The sequence below is a fragment of the Patagioenas fasciata genome, chromosome 2 (genome assembly GCF_037038585.1).
Source record: "Patagioenas fasciata isolate bPatFas1 chromosome 2, bPatFas1.hap1, whole genome shotgun sequence".
NCBI lineage: Eukaryota > Metazoa > Chordata > Aves > Columbiformes > Columbidae > Patagioenas > Patagioenas fasciata.
In genome coordinates, this window is record NC_092521.1 from 81,582,368 (window position 1) to 81,602,107 (window position 19,740).

Below are 19,740 nucleotides of genomic sequence, written 5' to 3' on the forward strand. Positions count from 1 at the left end.
TGGAACCCTATCTAACAGCACCACCAGGATGAACAGAGGGTGTGAAAAGCTGAAACAGCCTTAGAAGATAAATAATCACAAGAAAAATTCAAAAGGTTTTAAGGTTACTTGTGGCAAAAAAACCCCTCCTGAATAGTTACTGGGCTGACACCTGCTTTATTTTTTTTTTTTCTTTTTTTTATATAAACAAGATTGTCAAGACTGTCTTGTGCCAAGGTTCAAAGTAGTAGCTTTAACAGGAACTTAGAATTTATAAAAAGCAGTGTGGACTGCTGATCAAGGTGCTCTCTTCTGGCCCTATGTGTAGCTAACAACTAGCACAAGCTTTAAGGGATTTCTTAATGGATAGTATCAACTGAGGCACCACTCACAAACAGTAGAACTTAAACACATTACAGCTAGGTAACTAGTCCAGCACATTCTATGGCAAAGAAGTTTTATATCACATAGCCCATATAAAGGATTCTAGGCACACTGACACCCAACATGATACAATATAAAGATAACCTCTTTATTTTTTAAAAATGTTTTTCAGAGACAAATGGTTTGGTTTGATTATTAACAAGAAGGAAGTTTTTTTTTTTTTTTTTTTTTGATTGGGGGATGTCCAGTCCTTTATGTTAAAAAAAAAATCATTTTTACATACAAACGAGCTATGTCGCACAAAAAAAACCAAACCAAACCAAACCAAAACAAACAAACAAACAAACAAAACAAAAAAAAAAAAAACAAAACAGAAAAAAACCTAACAGCCCTTGAAATCCACACAAGAAAATAAGTTTTCATAACTAGAATACAAACAGGCAGATGACATCAGATTCTCACCTGCACTGTTATGCTGGAAATACATTAGAACTGCCGTGGAATTGAAATCTTATAACAGGATTTTTAAAAGTGTATCTAATTGATGCTTTGGTTAGATGATGTGCAAGAAGAGTTGTGATGTGTTACACTGTTTTTAAAAATAAATGGATCCAATGAGTGATTAACTGTGGAGATGATTCAAAAGATTTACTGATTTTGGAAAATACATTGAAGAGGGTTATTAGAAGGCATTCTTTTATTCATGAATGGGTACAGGCAACTTTTAAACACCACAAACCAATGGATTTGTTACATTCTCGAGCAAATACATTTTGTGAGAGTGCAGATGAATAAAGCAACAAACAATCTTCCTTGAACAAAGTTTGCAAACAAAACAGAAAAAAATACTCAATTTACAAACAACAACTACATGCAGACAGGCAATTAAAGACTACAATGGACAGTTAGTGAAAATATGACACTAAAACAAGATTAAGGGATTCAATGCCTGCCCTCAGTCAGCATACATAACTAATTCATGCATGACAAGAAGGCACATAGCAACTTCAGGATAGTGCTCTGCCACAACCAATGACTGAAGAAATGTTTTTTGCAATTATACTCACATGGTTTGCACAAAGAGTGGCTGTCAGAACCACAACACAATAACAACACAATTGGTCAGAAATAAGTCCAGCCACCGTTTTTATAACTGTAATTGCACACACAATCATGCCATTACCTGCTGTGAAGGGAACAACTGTGAAATACAGAAAGATGATTAATGAATCTGACTCACATCTTTCTTTTTTTCCTCAACCAGAGACCAATCCATCTACATTTATATCTGGAGTCCATGTAGCTAGTCCAGGATAATACAGATATGCAAGGTGACACAAAGTTCTTTTTACATTCTCAAAGCAGCAGACACTTTTCTTCTGTGCTTTTTCTCCTCCTAAGGAACTTATTATCAGAATAAAGATTTCAGTGATTTCTTGAGTCATTCTTCCCATTTATAAAGGTCAGGCCACCCAGTCAAGGAACCAAGCAAACACATGAGACTCTGATAAACAATTATCCACTTTAAATAGAAAGATCTTGCAACAGTCCACTTGTGTGTAATCCACAGGTACTGTTTGTCCTAGCAAATTATTTCTCAAATATGAATAGCATGAGCTCCTCTGAGCAGTATGGTGGCACCCCACATGACTGGTAAAATATAAAGCAGAGTGGTCCAATGTAGACATTAGATGCTTAAAAAAGAGTTAAATTCATCTATCTCCCGTAGTGTGCTACCAGTTCAGCACTGTGTACTTGCAACTCCTTAAAAATAATGTACATTATTAATTATATTCTTCTTACAGAAATTTCAGCAATACATAATCTACAGTATATATGTATATGTTGCTTAGGTTAGAAGAGTCGTAAGTGTGGTTTTGTTTACAGAAACTTCAGTCTCAGTGTTTTAGATAAAAACATTAATTGACCAAACCTTTTAAACAAATCTTACTGTGTATGCTTGAAATTCAAAAACATACGCTTTTCAGTGTGTTAAGAGCAGCAAGAAAGTATGCCTAAAATAGATTTCAACATAGAAAATAACTTAAATACAATTTTACTGGCCAATATTTCCCTTCCTTTTGAATCAAAACATATGTTCTCACGGTTATTTCTGAGATAATCAACTTTTTTTTAGGTACTTCACAAGACAGGAAGAAAAACAGATCTTTTGTTCCATTTTGAATGTAGCAACATTACTGAAAACATTAAAGAAAATAATTGTTTAATATAAACAAAATATTATGTTTAAGTAGAATGTTATAACATTAAAAATCAGCTAGGTTTTAAAGCAAAGGTAATTTTAATTTTAAAACATTTCAATGGCATAAGTAAATAATTTAGAGCCTTTTTTACCACTGAAACATCCTTTCTATAAAGCTTTGCTTTTAACAAATTGAAACATTGCAGTTAAATTAGTTTCTGACTGAAAATTCCCAATAAGCTCTGAAGTTAATGCATGCAGCTTGCAGATATTTTTCCTCAAATAGCAATCATGTTGATTTTGTTTTTTTAATCTGTAACTGTCCATCACAGTTATGACTGACTTAGCCAATTTTCTATATGCTGGATTCAAATGAAAAAACTCCAATTCCCACTGGACAAAATTCCAGGTTCACCAAAGAGCAGCTTTTATTTGAAGTTCAGTGACATTCATTCATTGGCATTCAGCACCAGCAGATTTTCTCAGTAAATGAGCATCTTGCATATATATATATATATATATGTGTATATATATTTTAGTTAATTATTATGGTTTTGAGTTATAAATGTTGAAGAAGCAAAAACCCACAATAAAAATATGAGTAAATCCTTAATTACAGCAATATAAAAACCTGGAAAAATATGAAAAATTATTTCTGAGTGCCTACTATGAATTCAGTTTTTGAAAAATCAGCATTAACAGGTCAATTATTGCTCAACTTTTGACAGGTAAGACCATCTCTTTTGGCTAGTTACTGTCAAAATAATACTGTCTTCTTGTTCTTTGCAAAGAAGAATCAGTGACCTGAATTATATTTTGAGTTCAAATCTGTTTTGAGCACTACATGAAACCAAAACAAATTGCTCCTGGCTTCAGTGAAGTAATTTTCTACCTATTTCACAATATCCTGATACCATGTGTGTAATATCACAGAACCCTATAGAACAAGTTGGGAAGGACCTTTGGGCATCGCCTAGTCCAACACTCTGCTCAAAGCAGGGTCAGCTTCTAGGCTGGACATAACTGCTTCACTGCAGAGAAGCTTGTGGGAAAGAGGATGCACACACTGGCCTGGGGTGAAGCTACCTGAACAGGAGGTCAGAAACCACTAGACATGACAAAACTTGCTGGATGCAACAGATAACAGTGTAAGAAGTTATAGACAGAGTCATGAGGAACGGCTAGATTTCAAAGAGACCTATGTGAGAAGCAGCTGAACTTCACAGACCATTCCAGAAGAAGGTGGGGGCTATTTTGGACAATCAAGTCATGCAAGGTCCACACTGCATAAGTAACTATCTCAGTCATGCCTTTTTAAAGCTGAGACTACCCAGGAAACATTACCAGAAATACCGTGTGTGGGTGCACCTGTTGAAAAACTTAGACAAATAATGAAAAGGTATTTCAAGCACGTTATTTGGGATAAGATGATGGTAAAACAAAAGAACCTGAAAGAGGAAATGGGTGGATGGAAACATAAAAGGCCACAAATCATGCGAACAGTGTTATTTGGAGCTCTCTGTAAAGCAGCCCAGTGCCTGACTGCTGCCATTTGTAGCAGGGCAAAATCCACAGATTTTGCAATGTGTTAGTGTCTGACATGCCTCTGCAGTCAGAGGGACAGAACATGTCTCCCTAGAGCTGCTGAGGGAAATGTGGCAGTTCTTCTCCTTGGTGATGAAGGAATCCCTGGAGAGTACCACCTAACAACTTTTCCCTCTCAGACCTACTATAAAACACGCCAGGGCCATTTCATCATTTTAGACATCCATAGATTGTGTTTCAGATTCTGCAGGGCTGGATTAACTTTTTATCACAAACATATTTAACGAAGCCTACAATGAAGTTGTATGAGTTCAGTTAATTCCTACTCATTGTTTCACAGGTGTACAAAGTGAATCAACTCCTGCAACTGTCGAATCATGTCATTCACTGCATCTATACCCTCTAGTTCTAATAAAAAATAAATCATTGAAGTCACAAACCCCCAATAAACGAAAATCTTCAGAAAGAGATCTATGACCCAGGAATCCAACACTGAAGAAAAGGAATCATTTTAAATGACACAAAGGTGAATACGCTCTGTTCAACAGCCACTGGCAGTTCTAGGATTCCTCCTATGCAGCTATAGAAATAAATATAAAAGGAGCCATCTATATATGTAGAATCTAAATTTGAAGTCTGTAACTAAAAACATGCTTTTTCACATCACATTTTAACTGATATCTCCATAAGTCTTTGATTTCTTCTGTGACATTACTTCTGCCAAGCATACTATAATCACTGGCAAACACACAGTATTGCTGCTAGTATGCTGTTTTCTTACCATTTCCCTAAAAATGTTTTCCTTCTACACAGTACCAACTAGATTTGTCTTTAGCTGCATTCATCCTTTCATTGTGTTTAGCTTTCTCTACTCTCTGGAAATGTACACGCTGAGCGTATTTTTTGTTGTTATTTTTTTAATCCTGTCTTGCTGTCTTCTTTTCTCACTTTTCCAGCTCAGCCAGCATTAAATCATCAGGCTTCTCAACTTACCACTTCTATCAATAAATGTATTTTCTTCCATTGTAGACTGAGTTATTCATAATTCTTCAAATGGAATGCCACAGCTTCCTCATAGATATCTATAGTAAAATATGTTATCTGCTAAATGCAAACAATATAACTTAGGAACTCATTTTGCAAAGTATTCACAAGTTTGAATCGATATACAAAACAGCCACATAACTTGCAAAGGCAGCTTTGCCCAGATGGATGAATGAAGAGAATACAGATAAACGTGCATGTATTTGTGGCTAAATAAACAGAAAGTGTCTGCTTATAAGTAGCAAACAAATAAAAAAGAAAATTACTGTGTCGATGTTGCAGTTTTCTGTGGATAATTTTGACAATACAGAAAGATCTGAGACACCTACATTTTTCATCTTGAAAAGAGATAAATCTCTAATTTTTAGGAAAATTAAAAATTTCTTACAGACATCTGTCTGAACAGACGAATGCAATTCTGCATTTCAGATTTTAAATGTTCTTTTACTTTGAAAGACATCACAGCTTTGTTTGTAGCAATAAGTACTTTTATTGTCACTTTGTAGTAGGAATGAACACAAGCATCAAGCATTTATTTGTACATTTTGCTCTAGGTGCAAGCTAGACTAGCAGAATGGATTTTTTCTGAATATGTTATTTTTAAACACCTTTCTTATGTTGGAGGATTCCCCAAATCCAGATAAGTGTTTTCTATCATGGGACATCAACATAAAAATGCAATGATTTGTACTACAGAAGAAACAACACCTGTATCTTCCATCAGTGCAGTCACTAAAGATATTTAAAATTCTAAAATATCCTCAGAAAATCTTTCCATAAGTGTTCTAGCTTTCTGTGTTGCAAATTCAGAAAGGAATGATGTACTAAATTCAGGTAAAACTCAAACAGAAGAGTCAAATGAAAAATATCTCAAAATGAGTTTTGAAAAGACATGGAAATGACTGTTGTGTTTTACTCAATTTCTTAGAAGAGTGTATTTTAATGGTTATTCATGACTACATCAGAAGTGCATCACAATCTTTCAATTAATATATATTGTCAGATTATCCTTTCTGTTAATATTATAACAAAACATATTTAATTCCTTCTTCATTCCTGCCTGTGATCACTCCTCCTTTTTTCATTTATTAAATCCATCCCATACTTTACCAGAAATTTACACCTAAGCATAATCCAGGACCAAATAGCCTGTAAGTAAAAACTCCCACAATTCCACTGAAATCAACATGAAAAGAGTGACTATAAAGAAAAGGCAACTAATTTAGTTCTTTGCCACTAGTATATGTGTAGTTCACAGAGTTATAGAATAGTCCGGGTTGGAAGGGACCTTCAAAGATCATCTAGTCCAACCCCCTGCAATGAGCAGGGACATCTTCAACTAGATTGGGTTGCTCAGAGCCCCATCCAGCCTGGCCTGGAATGTCTCCACGAATGGGGCATCTACCATCTCTCTGGGCAACCTGGGCTGGTATTTTGCCACCCTCATTGTAAAAAAAAAATTTCCTCTTGTCTAGTCTGTATCTCCCTTCCTCTAGTTTAAAATCATTACCCCTTGTCCTATCACAAGTGGCCCTGCTAAAGTCTGTTCCCATCTTTCTTATAGGCCCCCTTAAGTTCTGAAAGGCGGCAATAAGGTCTTACTGTGGCCTTCTCTTCTCCAGGCTGAACAATGCCAACTTTTTCAGCCTGTTGTCATAAAAGAGAGATGTGTTCCAGCCCTCTGATTATTTTTGTGGCCCTTCTCTGAAGCCTCTCCAACAGGGCCATATCTTTCCTATTCTGAGGGTTCCAGGGGTGGATGCAGTACTTGAGGTAGAACTTATAGCTACAAGAAGATGACAATAATATTTTTTTTCCATTTAAAAATATTCAGATTATCAAAGGCTGTGTAAACACACACGCTCTAACACTCTCCCCATAGATACGTATATGTATGCGTCTACCTCGCAAGCTCGCATTTCTCAGGAATTGCACTGGTCTGTTGCAATTTTTAACTAAAAGCTCCCTGATAAATTCATTTTTATTCGCTTTCCCATTTCCATTTCTCTAACTTACGGAAAAAAAAAACCAACAAACAACTCTTTATAGAAGAGAGCAATACATTTCTGTTCAACATTTGAATTCACTGCAGCTGAGAACTTCTTTAATCTTGTATTTTTTTCTAACATAAAGTAAAAAAAGTTCTAATATGCATATTTGTATTACATAGTGTGATATTTGAAAAACAGATAAAAAGTATATAAAAATAACAGTGTGCTTTGGTAAATAACTATGTCCAGCTACCAGTGGAAGTCAATACTAACATGAAGAAGATGATAGCATGTTCTTTTGTTGTTGAGACTATCTGATACCTTGTTTTTTTTTCCAACAACTACACAAATTTTCACCACTTTCTTTCTCAGGAATGTAAAACAATAGTTTGTCACAAAAGGACACCAAAACAAAAGATCCAAATCTTTCAATTCTGATGCATGTATTGGTGTCTTTGAACACAAAATATTTAATTAAATTCATTTGTGAATGTGAACAATATTATACTAAAAAACACAGTTATCTTCATTCTCAGTCATCTTTTCAGAACAGGAAGACATATTTCCATGCTTTTATTTGAGATTGTTCTTTATTGTTCTTCCTAAGTTTCTTTTCTGAGGAAGAGATCCTGTCCTTCTTTTCAACTAAGGTAGTCTTTTGTAACTTTTATGTTATTCCTCCATTATTCTTGTCTATATATTAATCACTTCGGTGTTCTTTCTTGAATAGTTCTCCATTATTGAAGAAATGTGAGTGTATACGACTTTTAATTTGAACTGAAGTTAAATACATCATAAAAATAATGGTTTTAAGGTAAATTCATGTTTTACATAGCTGACAGTTTTCATGTACTAGTTTGTATTAAGGTTTAAATAACTAAATGTCTTAGATACACTAATCCCACTGAATTGCCATAGACTTTCTATATGCAAGTTCATTGTATTGTTGAAAATTTTAGCTTCCACGCTTGTGCAAGCAACTTCCTAGGAAGAGATAAACAGGTAGTTAAATTAAGATGTATTGTTTCAAGTCATAGCACCAGCAAATCCTCAGCAACATAAGGGGAAGGAGAATCAAGGTTAATCAGTAGGATCACATCTTAGGTTCTGACTGCGCAAAAAAAAAAAAAGACTTACTTAACTTTAGGCCTATTAATGAAAAGCTCATTCACATTAATGGGATTGACTGCTTAGAGCTAAGCTTAAAACTGAACTTTCTGAAGATCGGGTCACTGATGTTTCACTGGAGGAGCTGGAAGAACAGCTTCTGTAGACATATAACATTATATACTTAAACATACCAGGAAAATTAAAGAATGCAGCATTCAGTTTCAAAATCTGCTTGACTTCCATTAACACATTAATAATAGTCTAATGGCAAGTGAAACATTGTAACACCATTTTCATATTGTTAATAAATTACAAGCATGCTATGTGATACTAGATTTTCTAGTGTGGGTTGAAAGTCTTCAATAAATCATTCACAGTATGCTTAACAAGAAAAAAAAAAAAACAGAAGGATTCTTTGCCCACAGAGAGTGACTCAGACTGCAACTTACATGTTTTCTGGAGCTTAGCTTTGTTCTGTAAATGAGGATGATGAAGGTTTTGCACTTATGTAACATCGATGAAAGAGCATCACAGTCATGATTGAACAGCCAGAAAAATTACACTCTCACTTTAAGAGGGAAGGCATTTCATAGGAAAGATCAGTTTCTGAGCAAATACTCATGTCAGTCTCATTTTGAGCCTTAGTTGACAGTGCCTACAACTACACTGTTCCCACAGTCGTCTCTTCAAGCAGGTCATGGAAAGTGATAGTCTGAGATACCTAAATGCAACATGTAAACTATCTGTGGACAAGTTTTAATAAGTTACAACCTATTTATGAAAGCAGTAGTTCAACAGAGTTAGTACAGAGGGCATAATTTAATGAGTGGTAGATCAATGAAAAAGAAATTTGAAAGTGTAACAGCTTCCAGAGGATTTTTTTTAGGTTTTTTGTTTGTTTGTTTGTTTTATGAAACCTGGAATATCTGTTATGAAAAACAATCAAGAGAAACAATAACTCAAAATTGTGGGCCTAGAATTTCATATCTAACCAACAATTCAAAGTAAGATTCAAGCTTTTCACTGGTGGTTGTTCTCTCCCATTTCAGTGTTTCATGTTTCCTTACTGGCTATTTGCTAGTTTTGATGAAAGTAAATTGGTATTTCATTGATGAGAATTCATAAATTTGCACAGATTCTAGCATAGATCTACTAATACTAGGAAGAGATTGGGCTGTTGCAAGCCCTCATCACCCTTTGAGAATTAAAATAAGTTCTCAGTTAACAAAGCCAACTGTCACATGCTTCAGAACAGAACAGCAGCGTCAAGAAAACAAATTACTCACAGTGAGTAGAAAAGCTTGAAAAGGTAATAAAAGTTCTTAATCCTGATCTGACACAGATATGACGGCATTATGAAACTTCAGGCCTATTCCTTCTCAATAGAGAAATTGTTTGCACAGGAGGCAAAAGCAACTTAGCAAATAGGAGACTATGGGGCTACTCTGACAGGTCTGTTACAAGCTTCTTTAATCATCAGGTAATGGTTGATGAAATAAGAGCTGGTATAGCAATGATGCTTACCGTACACTGAAGAAACACCAGTAAAACGTTTTATTTGTTTCTTTGTTTGTTTTCTGAGGGGACATCGCTCTTTAAGGGGCAGAACAAAGCTGCGTTTTTTTCATGATTATGAAGTCACTTCCTACACATCATCATGCAGTTTGCTGTGATTTTATAATGTGCATATTAGTTCACTTTCTAAAATGTTGAATTGTGAGGTGCTGACTTTGCTAGAATTTTAAGTCCCAAGACTCATCATAGTCTGTAAAAGATATTTATGTCAAATTTAAGTAGCTCTGAATGGTGTTTATTGTTTATGCACACCTCTTGCATGAAGATGAAGGGCTCTTATGTGATCACTATAATAACACAAATTTCTTATGCAAATAAAAAAGTTAAACACACACAGATGTAGATATCCAGTAAAGAATGTCACATTCAGGAGTTAATCCAAAAGTAATGACAATAAATACAATTCTTGTGGAATTAACACAATTCTAAATCAACACTTATGACTTAATAGAGTAACAATATTTTATAGTACTTTTCCCTAAATAACAGAGAGTAAAAAAAAGTCACATTCATGTGTTCTGCTTTTCAAAAGAGTTAAATACTCCTTTTCCCCCTCTAGGGAACCTTCTAATATAAGGCATGCAGTTTAGAAGATAGGAATTCCTAAGTTTTATAGCATTACATTAGCTTATATAACAATTTATGTAGTACTATCTACAACACTTTATGAAAACAGATATCTTTCACTTCAGTTAACTAAATCAATAGAGAGGAAATAATAAAAAGGACTTCAATATTAGATTACACTATAAACATTACTAATGCAAAACACTGGGGAAAGGATTTAAACCAGAATTATTCATTAAACCGCAGTGTTACCTTCTACAAGTGTTTTCATAATTGTGTTGGGTCAGTTTGGAATCCAAGCTTTAAACTAATAAAAATGTGTCACTTGGTTATTTTTTAGATATGATCTTTCTAAATTTGAATTTATATTCACTTTAAAAACACACAACAAACCACTGAATTGAATAAAGTATATACAATAAAAAAGGGGGGGAAAAAAAAAGAAGAAAATGTGTACAAGAACCCGAAATATTTCTAAGATAGTTGCTTCCTTGATGGTTACACTTCCAGTTCTTCTGTCTCTAAATGGAGAATACATATTAGAGCAGTAACTTTTTGAAAACAGCATCTCTCCAGCTTTGACAGCAAAGAACTCATCTTGGGCTGCACAACATGACCAGGCATCTGGGTAGAAATGCAAATGGCTGCCTGCAGTGTGCTCAGACACCACATGTACACTGATACATAAGAAGCTCCTTTTCTTAGAGCTCATTTAAGTATATCTGCAGTATACCGGAGACATCGCCAACCAGTGACATCTACCTATGTAAAAAAGGTCAGGACCAGACCAACGCATTACGAAGTAACAGAGTTGAACCCTATGTATTTCAGAATGTATTTAAACAAACGGCTGAAAAATCTGGCCTGCTATGAGGATGAAAGAGTTCTAATGCATGTATAAGAGCATTTACTAGGTAATTTTCATATTTAAAACTCAAGTATTAAAGGATAAATATATACTATACATACACTATAAGATACCTTGAAAAAGAAATCATTCAAATATGCAATCTCCATATCCTACCAATAGTAGCAATTAATTTACTTGAGCTGATAGACAAAAACAGATGTGAAGCACTGATTCATCTCAACCATATCAGGTGCATAACACTGTCAAGCATTCATCCTTTTCATTTTTGTCATGCCCTTTAGGTCTTTTGCCTCACATACGAGAGAAAATGACTCAATTTCTGCCAATAAGTAAATTTTGCCAAAAACAATTATATATCTAAAAAGAAAAATCTCATCTTTTTTCCCCTTTCACCCTTCACCCTTCATTATTTTTATTATATAGACACTAACTAATGAAAATCTTATATTTTTATGTGTCATTCGGTTATATACAGATACTATCTTATTCTAAACACAAGCATTCTAAATACAGGGAATTCTTTCTATTTCTGCATTTCTAAAATCCACTTTCTACTGAATATCTATCTTCCATTGATGGAAAAGATAAAAATCACTTCTTTATAACCAAGGTCCGATCCAATAATTTAGAATAATGAAGTCACAAACAGATGGAGTCCCATCTTATCTACTACAGATGCTTTAGTAATAGCATTTTGAAAATAAGGCACCAGAGACCACACTTTTTTCTTATTCATTTTTTACTGCATTTTCACCAGGGAGCAAGGAAATGGAACTCCAGGGAAGCTGACTACACACACTAGTATTAAGACAGAGCCCACAAGGCATCAATCTTTTAATATATAGCAAAACACATGACTGGAAGCAAACAGTTTATAAGAATGATGTACTTCTGCCTATTTTTGACACTCAACCATAAAATCCAGTGCATCAATAATGTACATGCCAGAATAATATCAACCACCAGAATAACATCTGCACACAATAACAGCAGTTTATCTCCATTTATAAGTATTTCTTAAATAAACACAGTGACAGTCATGTACTAGTGGTGTCAATACACTCCCACTCTGCACAATTACAGACAATCAGAGCAAGTGTTCATCACTGATTTAACACTCTCAGAAACTATGAACCTTCTCATATGAACAGACAAGGCCCCAGAGAGCTAATGTCAAAGTAATCTTTCTTTCTCCCTGACACAAGCTCACTCAAACATGTTCTGGTCCTGTCCTGAAGGAGGCTTTCTGGAAACACAGGAGAAAACATCCTACAGACCCACAACACAGGTACATCCTCCCGTATCTTCCATTAAAATCTTTAATAAAAGAATAATTATTGTCAAATGTGTAGAAAAATCATTGGGTACCAAGTCTTCTGATCCTGATGGATTAGGCAGTATTTTTACCAGCTACCTAAGAACAGAATCTCTGTTTCTGAGAACAAGGTCATCAGCTATCTTTTTGCCCTCAAAACTCAGGCAAATAGTTTAGAAGTCTTGTCATCTTCATCATATTTTCCAATATGTTATTGAAAACTTTTATTTTTACTTCTATCATTCTTACAGTTCAAAGACTACTGTCTTCTACACAGTCTTGGCATAAATTTCTAATACAGAAATGCAATTATATCCCCACGGCACCTTGATTTCAGGTAACTTCTCAAACCATACATCTACCAGCCACAGGAGACGGCCTGCGTTATTATAGTCATTCCTAAAACATTTAAAAATTATTTTTTAAAAACCTCTAATCTTCCATTATCAGCCTACAACCCTTATAGTTTGTGTAACTTATAATTCTTTCACTTTCTCAGCTCCTTCCTTGCTTTCTAGCAAACCAGTATTTATTATATAGCAGTTCAAGTCAGCTTCCACTCAAAGCCCAAGGAAATGACAGGAGGGGGTGTGCAGAGATATTGAATCTAAATTTAATGGATGGAGGAAGGTTGTGGCTAGGTAAGACACATTAATTCTTCCAACACTCGAGAGCTATCTAAATATACAGTCCACTTCCTCTGGTTTTCTTCTCATTCCCTGACATCTCACTTCAGTCTAGCCCAGTTAACAGACAGAAAATTGTTCAGCTTTTTGGTTGAGTCAGTCTTTCTCTGGTTATTGTGTTGCACCTGGCTTCCCAAGGGAATGAATGAGCATCAGACATATTAACACAAAGGAGAGAGGAACACAGCTGGGAGCTGTGCATCTGGTAGTGATGAGCAAGCAGATTGGTTTGAGCACGTCTAATCTGCATCCCAGTTACATTCACACAAAAAAATACTTTATATTCGTTCCAGCTAGTCCTACTCCACTAAAACATGACACTGTTCCTTGGCTTTCCGAGTCTGCTGCTTGTTGCTCTAAAAAGATCAAGATTCTGTGTATTCAAAAAGCTGCAGAGAGCAGCTTCTGCCATAGTCAGGGAGATCTTATGATATTCTCCTTGCCTGCATTTATGTATAAAAAAAGAGACACTACAATATTTTAAAGTCAAGTTCACAATTCCTAAGCTAACAAAACTACAACCTGGTATTGCAAACTTCTACCTCAGCTGCTTTCATATTTTCCATTCTAAGAAAGGCAAAATCTTAATTTTTAAACTAATTTGCTGAAGTGATGGAGGTTTTAAATATACCATGTATCAGGTGCAGAGTTTAAATATCTTTCTTGTGTGACTGTCCTTGAACAATAGCTTAAGTGCTTAATACACTTGCAAATAGCTTTAAACATTTCTAAGTCCGAGCTCCATACATTAGTGCTCCAGTTTAGCTTCTCACATCCAAATCTACCCTATAAAATTTGTTATTATATATTGCATTCTGCTGCAGAGATATTTTCTCCTGGGGAGAAATAGAAAGCAGTTAACACTTGCATTTTGAAAAACAAATTTTAATCTGACATGATCCAAAAAAGCATTTGAATTAACAGACAAGCATGCTGCAAATAAAGCTGACAGCTATTTACAGTATAAAACAGAGTGTCATTTTTAGCAGTATGCAAATACAGCTGACAGGCATGTCTTTATTCAATTAGTTTATCGTTTCCAAGGGCAGAGTTGTGTGCACACATACAAACTGCACCTTCTTAATTTTAGAGACTTTCTATACTGAATATTTAAAACTGCTTAGTATCTGAATCAGTTTAACAGAATGTCACTTAATGTACTTCCCAGTTTCAGTTTTCAATAATATACTCAGTATACCTCAACACTGCCTATGACCTGATCCATAATTACATCCAAGCAGATCTCCTGGTCTTTTTGAAAAAGTACTTGAGCTTCAGAATAGTCAGACTTCTATGTGTGCACATTTTTATTTGCTTCTCAGTATTATAAAAGTTTCATATCAATCCATCTGTGTATCCTACTTACTTCTGTGGCTAAAATAGCAGGTAAAACAGGCACTTACAGTTCAGTGGTTCCAGGGCACTTCTCCACTCCTCCTTTTCCAAATGACTTCCCAAATCAAATTTACTACCTCTTTAGCTGTGAGAAAACAAAAATAGAAAGAACCCACACGTGTCACAATTCAAAGAACTGAGGGACAGGGTATTTAAAATAAATAAATAAATAAATTCCAAAGAAGTAAAAAACCATTGTAACAACGGTATTAACTCTTAAGTTTTTTCTCATAACAGCTAGTAACAATCTCTTAATGTGAAATTTCTTCACAAGAATACTGTGGTGGGGCATACAGTTAACATATTTAGTCAACAGGAAAGAAAAAAAAAACACCATAAACAATGATATAAAAATATATAAATAAATAAATTTAAAGAAGCAAAGCTATTGCCTTAGCATTATTCCAATTTTCTATCTTTTTACCATACTGTGAACCATTAATATTTCAACAGTGAATTATTTTTTTTCTAATGCTTTCTCCATTGGTATACTGTATTAAAGGACTGGTCAGGGTTTATTAGTACAACATTCTTTTTTAATTTTTGTTTTGGTTGCAAGTTCAAATATGTTGTTCCCTCAATATAGAATTAAAATTCTTTGAAAAAGCTTTTGATTTTTTTTTTTTTTTTTTTTAATACAAAACCTGAATATTTGCATTGGAGAAAATGCAATTGAAAAAAAAGCAGTTGTAAGAAACGTATTTTCTGAAGTACATGGTAGCTGCTGATTACTCAGCATTCTCCAAAGGTATCAGTATCAGGAAGTAATGTATTGCTAACAGTGGCTATTCAACAGACGTACTAAAAACTGCAATTCTAGCACAAATAAAATCACAGAATCACAGAATGTTAAGGATTGGAAGGGACCTCAAAGATCATCTAGTCCAATCCCCTGCCGGAGCAGGAACACTTAGACGAGGTTACACAGGAAGGCGTCCAGGTGGGTTTTGAATCTCTCCAGAGTAGGAGACACCACAACCCCCCTGGGTAGCCTGTTCCAGTGTTCTGTTACCCTCACTGAGAAGAAGTTCCTTCTCAATTTTAAGTGGAACCTCTTGTGTTTCAGTTTGAACCCATTACCCCTTGTCTTATCATTGGTTGTCACCGAGAAGAGCCTAGCCCCATCCTCATGACACTCACCCTTTATATTTGTAAACATTAATAAGGTCACCCCTCAGTCTCCTCCAAACTAAAGAGCCCCAGCTCCCTCAGCCTTTCCTCATAAGGGAGAAGCTCCACTCCCTTAATCATCTTCATTGTCCTGCGCTGGACTCTCTCCAGCAGTTTCCTGTCCTTCTTGAATGGAACTCGGCACAATATTCCAGATGGGGTCTTACCAGGGCAGAGTAGAGGGGAAGGAGAACCTCTCTCAATCTACTAACCACCCCCCTCCTAATACGCATAAGGATGCCATTGGTCTTCCTGGCCACAAGGGCACACTGCTGCCTCATGGTCATCCTGCTGTCCACCAGGACCCCCGAATCCCTTTCCCCTACGCTGCTCTCTAACAGGTCATTCCCCAGCTTATACCGGAACCTGCTTTTGTTCCTACTCAGATGCAATACTCTACATTTTCCCTTACTATATTTCAGTAATTTTTTTCCCCACCCAAGTCTCCAGCCTGTCCAGGTCTTGTTGGATGGCAGCACAGCCTTCTGGTGTGTCAGCCACTCCTCCCAGCTTGGTGTCATCAGCAAACTTGCTGATAGTACACTCTAATTGCTCATCCAAATTGTTGATGAATATATTGAATAATACAGGCCCCAGTACTGACCCCTGAGGCACTCAACCAGATATAGTGCTGGAATTATTTCTATAAAACTAGCATGATGGTAAATCTATATATTACAGTAAGCCTCATTTACAAGACACCAGAAAATTAAAGTTTAAACAGACATTTCAGACCTAATGTGTGTTAAAGATGTCATCGTGTTAAACACAGTTCTGTTTCACGAAGAATGTAAAACTCATAATGACTAAAACATGAAATAAGAACAGTTTGCTCTCTAAAAGTCAAAAGCATTCTCATACCTCTTGTCAACACCAGACACAGCTTATAAGTGACCACCACCAGTTGAAAAATTTCAGTCTATTCATAGCAGCAGGTGGTAATGCTGAGAGACTACATGAAATGCTCTGTTGGGCTATGTGTGCCCACTCCTCACACACTGCTAGGAGACAGCTGCAGAGGTGAAAATGCATTAAAAACCTATTTTTGAAGAGAAACATTTTCTGAATTAAAACAGCCATTATCTCCATCTTACAACCAGAAAAATGAAGCATGCCAAATATAATGGGGGGAAACCTACTTGAAAGCACCGCTCAGATAAAATGAGGTCTGATCAACATCTGCTCACTCTACCAGCATAGCTAGGCACAGGAGAGAAGCACAGATAAACTTCTACTGACTTTACATCTTTGCAACGCCTTCAGGGCAGGAGACTAGAAGGAAATAGCAAGCTGGCTAACAACTGCTTATTGGCTTTAGATATGGAGAAAGTCAAAGAGACTGAATGGGGTGACAGGATCAATGAGGCCCCTGCTAAACACCCAGGTGTGACACCATGAACAAGGGGGTCACAGCCTCTCAGCGGGAGAAGTGCGGGGTTGAGCCACAGCAGGGGAGTGGGATTGCCCAACAGGCCTGAGGTATTCCCACCACCAGCACCAATCAGCCTCTCTCCCAAGCCAGTGGTGCTGACCATGAACACGAACAGGGGTACTACCACTTCGGTGGCTGTGAACATACACACCATACTGAAAATGCAAGTGTATCATGTCCCAGCTGTCCTCTGGCAATACTCAGTCAATGCAGAAATGAAAACCTACGTCAGTGAGTGGAGCGGTTCTGTTCTTGAGGCTGCCTCACCCCAGACTCCCCATGATATCAACCAACATGCTCAAGTACTGCAAGACAACAGTGGCGGAATACAAAACAAGTTTTTTCTAATATCCAATGCATTCTGAGTATCTTAGCCACTAACTTTCTTCCCAAAGGCTTTTATTTATTTTCACAGAAAAACGAATCCTTAGTATTATTTTTAAACTTACCAATGCTACGATTTTGTATCAAAGGAATATGTTTTTATTTATTTTTCCTTGGGAGCAATTTCTTTTTTTTTTTTTAAACTTATGCTATTATTGTTTGTATTCTTGCACTACAGGAAACCCCCAATTAGAGATAAGAGGCAAATCAAGGCCATGGGGTTACCAGTCGGTTTTGCCATTACATCACAGGAAAAAGTGCTAGTGAGAGCTGCTGAGACGCCTTTCTTACACAGAAATATTAAACACTACCTGCCTGAACAGTTACCTGTCTCAAATTCTTTCCTTGTTCACTTAGCCCTGCTGGTTCAATAAAAATGATTTCATGTCAACTCCTCTATACAGGACGTATTTACATTTTTTATGGGAAAAGTGCAGTATGGAAATATACAAGGTGAAGTAAAAAGACCACAGTGAATTAAACTCATATATTAAGCATTATTCATCGAAAAATATTTTTAAAAATATGTTAACAATGACTTTTGATAAATATTTTAATGATTACATATGAAGCTGGAGATAATATTCAGAACTGATTACCCTGCAAAACAGGATAATAAAGAACAAAAATCTCAGCAATAAAACAAGAAACCTTTGGTTTGAAGTACCATGCTGTTAACATCCCAAGCCCTACATAGCTTTTGCAGTGTTCCAACTGCTTAGTGCATTAATTAGAAAAGAGAAATTTCAAACCCCTTTTTCTAGAGAAAGGAAATGTCAAAACTTGTGATTTCATTTACTAGAGAATTCAAAGCTAACCAGATTTTACTTTCTATATAAAAAAAAAAAAAACAAAAAACAAAAAACACATGTAGTTTTCTCCTGTAGCTTTTGATTTCCCCTATCCCTTTGCAAAAGATTATCATGGAATATCTTTGGGAGAGCAAAAAGTTGTTGCTTTTTATTTAGTTCTCCTTTGCATCCCACAAAACAAACTGCACCAGTGAATTTTCATCTAAATATGAACAGAAAAGGGAAATGAGTACATTAGCTAATACTTAATAAATTATAATTTTAAATATTATGACTTTTAATAAATAAGAAATCATTTTGGTCCTTTCTGAATTGCAGTATAATCACCAGATGAAAACCAAAGTCATATATAGAAATCAGACACTGTCTTCAAAAGAGTAAAATCAGTTGATTAACATTGTTGTTCTTTTTAGTCCTGTTATTTCTCCTTGAAATTATAGGTGGGAATAAGTAGTATTGAACAGACCTATTTCTTATTGGCATCTTCATAAGATTCTAGAGGAACTAGAACAAAACCGATGTATTGCTGTGCAAATTTTGTGATCAAGTTTCTAAACTCCTCAAAACCTATGTTTTGAAGCAACACTGTTAACAGCAATTAAAGCAGTGAACTTGCTCATACTTAGATAATTAACAAACTGAGATTGAACTGTATTGAATAAAAATCTTTATACAGAAAAATAATGGTCTGCAAGAAGTACTGGTGAGTGTTCAGTGTGATCACTGCGGGAGCAACTATTTAGTGTAAGGAAAGAGTTACCTAAGGAACTCATCAGGAAATGGAAAAAATGAGTTATCAAAGGATCGATAACAACTGGAGAAGTTAGATGTTAGGTTAGCTCAGTGGATTTAGGAGTCCAAAACAAATTGGCTGGCTGTCTTCAGCATTTTGTTATTTTCTGCTTGCTTTTTATCACTAAATGACGAAAACAGAGTGGGTTACAGAAATTATCCAATAGTACCAGGCTGTTAACACTCAATCTGCAATAGCTGGACCTCAGCCACCTACATGTCTGCTACCTTTTATATTCAAATAGTGTTGTATATCTTTAGCATTAAAAGGGCCTGAATTAGCATTTTTAGGCAGTTTTTAAACTAAGTAACCTAATCTTCAACTTAATCCTTCAGCAGTTCAACACAACATACCCTAAGGTGTATTTGGAAAACTATCTTTTAACAACTGATCTAGAATTGGAAAAAAAAAAAAACAGAGGTAGTGTATTTATGTTCTTGAACTCCGACTTCCTACAGATGTCCTTCATAATGTTCCAACATCA

The 19,740-nt window shown here is 35.6% G+C and overlaps 1 protein-coding gene across 5 annotated transcripts in view; it reads right to left on the bottom strand.

The window, feature by feature from the left end:
* Positions 1 to 19,740, bottom strand: part of CDH18 (cadherin 18) — a 560,106-nt gene that overhangs the window by 183,173 nt on the left and 357,193 nt on the right. For all 5 annotated transcript variants that reach the window (XM_071804488.1, XM_071804489.1, XM_065830393.2 and 2 more), the window contains one exon: positions 14,674 to 14,750. The gene's annotated coding sequence lies outside the window, so the exon portion shown is untranslated. The remainder of the gene's footprint in view (positions 1 to 14,673; positions 14,751 to 19,740) is intronic.